General features: G+C 56.4%; 1 long non-coding RNA gene across 1 annotated transcript; it reads left to right on the forward strand.

Moving 5' to 3' along the window:
- The first annotated feature begins 288 nt into the window (after nt 1–288).
- On the forward strand, nt 289–4273 carry LOC129057937 (uncharacterized). Its single transcript, XR_008522704.2, has 4 exons — nt 289–353; nt 933–1059; nt 2440–2565; nt 2849–4273. It is a non-coding gene; the product is annotated as an uncharacterized LOC129057937 (long non-coding RNA).
- The last annotated feature ends 396 nt before the right edge of the window (nt 4274–4669 follow it).

Consider the following 4669-nt stretch of genomic DNA (forward strand, 5'->3'; position numbering starts at 1 on the left):
AGTAAGAATCACAGAATGAAAAGGACAACAAAGACCTCCACAAGGACCTCCACAAGGACCTCCACAAGGGCCATCAGCTTTAAAGAAGAAGTAGGCTGGTGGGTAATGGAGGCTGGTATGTAATGGAGGCTGGTGGGTAATGGAGACTGGCAGGTAATAAAAGCTAGTATGTAATAGAGGCTGGTGGATAATAGAAGCTGGTGGGTAATGGAGACTGGCAGGTAATAAAAGCTAGTATGTAATAGAGGCTGGTGGATAATAGAAGCTGGTGGGTAATGGAGACTGGTGGGTAATGGAAGCTGGTAGGTCATGGAGGCTGGCAGGTAATGGAGGCTGGTGGGTAAAGGAGGCTGGTAGGTCATGGAGGCTGCTGGGTAATAGAGGCTGGTGGGTAATGGAGGCTGATGGGTAATGGAGGCTGGTGGGTTACAGAAGTTGGTGAGTAATGGAGGTTGGTGAGTAATGGAGGCAGGTGGGTAACAGAGGCTGGTCGGTAATGGAGGCTGGTGGGTAACGAAGGCTGGTACGTAATGGAAGCTGATGGACTGAGGATATGTGGGAGGCTGAGTGGGGTGAGGCTGAAGCCACCAGGCAGCTGCTTTGGCCTGAGTGCAGCAGCAATGCAGAAGTGACTACGCTTGGACCGGCCACTGGGCAGGTGAGAGACAGTGTGCGAGAAGTGAGGGGAACAGGCTGGACAAGCCACCATCAGGCTACATAGGACCCATGCTCCGCGGTGACACTATGTGGTGGGGTCAGGCAGCCACAGAGGAAATGGGACTAAGTTCTTAAGTGGAGTAAGACCCAGGACAGCCAAAGGGCGGGGAGGCCTCACCTGGAGGGAGAGGGGCTGGAAATCCTCCTAAATAAGGTGGGGGATGTTCAAGCCCTTAGCTGGAAAAATAAAAATGAGAACACATATCTGCATGCAGCTGAGGAAGTGGGCAGGAGCTCACCCACCTAAACACTGGGCACAGAAGGCACCTGCCTCCTTGCCTCTCCTGCCCTCCACTTCTGAAACCCAGACTGAAGACTCATCCTGGTTACTCTCACAACAAGGTGAGGCTGGGACTGGATCAAAGGCTATTTCTTCCAAGGAAATGTATTGCTGAACACAGCAAAACCAAAGCACAGAATATCTCAGGGTGACATTCTGGACTTAGGAAACGGGAGCCCTGTTAAGGCCAGAGGGCCCTTCCTGTTGCCACTACCAGAAGTTGGCTGGCCCCAACCCAGTCACAGGGTCACAAATAGTAAATATGTCCAGAGCACTTTCCAACATCATGGTGCCATCGGCTCCCAGAAGGCTTCTAGGGCACCTGACCCAACCCCTCCAGCAGGGACACTGGGGCCCCCAGAAACCGGTGTGGCCCTCGCACATGTCTCCAGCACAGTCCTTCTTACCCATCCCCCAGGCGAGGCACTTAACCCCCCTAAGCTGCTGTCTATCCATCAGTAAAATGGATAGAATAATATCAATCTCACCAGGGTGTTATTTAGATTTATTTATTAATGCTGGCAATATACTCAGAGCCCTCAAGATTAAAGCAATAGATCATCAGGAAATATTATGGCAGCCTGTTGCCATAGCGATGGTTCCATTCTTCCGGCTCCTCCTCGAGCCCTGCTGCAGCATCAGGCTCAGAGGGTCTGGGGAGCAGAGCTGCACCAACCAGGGCATTAACACCAACAACAGTGATAATTAAATTACACAGAGAGGAAGCCCATGAAATATGTATGGGAGAGAAATGGATTTGATTCATTTAGGCAAATGGGCATGTTTTCCCATTAGAAATGGCTCCCTGGAGCCTGTGGCTGGCTCTCTGCAGCACTCATTTCTTTAGATAAAGCAAGGGATTAGGGGGTTCTGGAAGACGCCTAAGTCAGGGGCGGAAGTGGGGCAGAGATCCAAATTCTGTGCAACCTTCCTGAAAACACAGCCGCTGCCCCAGGCCCGGGGGGCAGGGCTCTTACTGCAGAAGGACCCTGGGTCTGGCCCTCACCCAGCACTCATGAGCAGCTTCCGCAACTCCCTAGTTGTCTCTTCTGTAAAACGGGGTGACACTGGGGGTGACCTGGGATTGTTGTGATAACTCAAGGAAAGAGGCAGTGGCTCCTCCAGTGGTGACCCCTGAAGGAGTGGGGCTCTCTGTGCTGAGGAGATGCCTGGTCTCAGAGCCGAGGCGGGAAAGCTGTCTGCCTGCCATTGGCCATCCAACGCACCATCCAGTGAGAGCATACAGCAGCCTCATGACACAGAGGCATCAAAGCTAGGTGCATCTCCCAGTCTTCTTCATCCATTCCTTTTCCTCACCCTCCCAGGCTAGCCCAGCCCAGGCCACCCTTCTGGGTGGCCATGTCCACCCTGAGTGGCCCTGCCTCTGTAGAGGCCTTAGGGACAGGGACCCAGCCTCGTCTGCCTGTTCCCTTCCTGTCTAGGATGAGGTGAGCCTCAGCCACCACTTTCTGATCCCAGAGACAGATGTCACTGTCCTGTTGGGAGCTGCTGCAGCTTTGGCCAGGAGCCTGAAGTAAGCCTGATGCCAGAGGCCTGGGTCCCTGAAGGTAAGGGCTGGGAGCCAGACACACGCGGGGCTTCAGAGGTGCGGTATTTCCCCACCAGCACTGGGAAGACAGCACCACAGCCCCACTAAGCCTGCCCTCTATAGACAGCTTTCCCTGAGATGGCTCAGTTCAGACCAGGAGGGTCAGGCTAGGAGCACGGGGCCCAGGCCCACTCCCGGAGGCTTCTGTCTCCAGCAAGGCCACCACCCACTGCTCCTCCACTCACGCAACTGGGAAAGGCTGGCTGTGCCTTGGGCCCACTGCCCTCCTTTCTTGGTTACAGTCTACTTGCAGAGGCTCCACCATCCAAAAAGATCTCGGGAAAGGCCCCTCCAGCACCTGTGGTTCATGCTGTGGAGTGAATTCGAATCCCCATGGTAACTGCGAGAACAAGCAGTGCTCAGTGTGCGCTCTACCCCAAGACAGCCCCTGAGGCCGTGCTGTTACCACACCCACTTTACAGGTGAAGAAACTGAGGCTCAGTGAGCCACTCACCACCCACAGTCAGAGGGCATCAGCCGGACAGGACTCAGATCCGGCTCGGGCCCTTCTCCCAGGAAGATTCGTATTCATCACTGACAGAGGATTCCGTCCTTTGGTAAATCCCAGGCCCATGCTTGTGTGTGCCGTGGTGGGCACCCTGACTTAGTCCCTTGCTGCATTCCTCAACTGTTCAGCCCAGGCAACATCCTCAGCCCCTCAGGGGTTTTACAGGTCCTCTGCCATCTGCGTGTGCCTGTAATGACCAGGGGGAAACAGCTCTTGAGGACAGAGACAACATGCCAGTGCACAGCTCCTAAGGAGCCTGGGTCTCATTGACCTACACAGCAGCCAGGCCCATGAATTCCCACCCACGTGGCCAGGGAAGGTTGGGGGTGCCTCCCTATGGGGCCAACTGGGCTACTGCCAAGCAGCCCTCTGAGGTTGCCAAGGGGCACCCTGACCCGGGAAGTCACTGTCTGGGTCTGGTTCTGACATCATCCTGGGTGGCTGCCAACTCTTCTCATGGCTGGGGCTCCCTCCAGACCAGGAGCTTCTCACAGGCAGGGATGGAGCCTGATTCACCTGGGGCCTGAGCCTCCCACCCGCACTCCCTGCAGGGGCCGAACCAGCTCTCTGATTCCAAGGCCCAGCCTCTCTCTTCCCACCTTATGGAGGCTCAAAAGGACTGACAGCCCCTTCCACTAAGGCCCTCTGCCCAGACCCCTCTCCCGTGGTTCAGGGTTAGTGAGCAGAAATGGCCATGGCCTTGCTCTCAGACATTCTAGCCACTCAGCAGCACCCCTCACCCTTGCCACTGGCCAGGCACTGTTCTGGGCGTGGAAGAGACAAAGCAAATCGAAACCCCAGCCCTGGAGATGCTCACATTCTGGCGAGGGAAAGAAAAGACACCCATCTCCATGGGACATCACTGAGCACTGTGGCAAGAGGATGCGGCAGGGCAGGGGGCAGTGCTGGGGTGACAGGGAGGTGGCAGCACGTGCCAAGGCCCTGTGGCGCAGCCTGCCTGAAGTGTCCAGGTAAACGAAGAGCACCTGGGCTGAGCTCCTGGGACCCTGGTGGGGGCCTAGTACCTGCCAGGTCCTTCATAGCCACCATATCCCTGGAGCCCCACAGCCATCTGACAAGAGTTAGCCCTGTTTTGCTGTCGAGGAAACTGAGGCCCAGAGATCTTCAATGGCTTTCTAAAGGTCACCCACAGTGTATGATTTGATCCTAGTCTGCCTGGCTCCAAAGCCCGTGTTTGTCCACCTGCCCCCACCGAAACGCTGTGGGTCCCGACCCCCACCTGCCCCCACCATAATGCTGTGGGTCCTGCCCCCCACCTGCCCCCACTGTAATGCTATGGGTCCCGCCCCCCCACCTGCCACCACCATAGCTCTGTAGGTCCCACTTCCCCATCTGCCCCCACCATAATGCTGTGGGATCCGCCCCCCACCTGCCCCCACTGTAACGCAGTGGGTCCTGCCCCCCCTCCTACCCCAACCATAATGCTGTGGGTCCCGCCCCCCAACACCTGCCCCCACCATAATGCTGTGGGTCCCGCTCCCCACCTGCTCCTGCTGTACCGCTGTGAGTCCCGCCCTCCATCTGCCCCAACTGT

Source organism: Pongo abelii, chromosome 11 (assembly GCF_028885655.2).
Source record: "Pongo abelii isolate AG06213 chromosome 11, NHGRI_mPonAbe1-v2.0_pri, whole genome shotgun sequence".
NCBI classification, from domain to species: Eukaryota; Metazoa; Chordata; class Mammalia; order Primates; family Hominidae; genus Pongo; species Pongo abelii.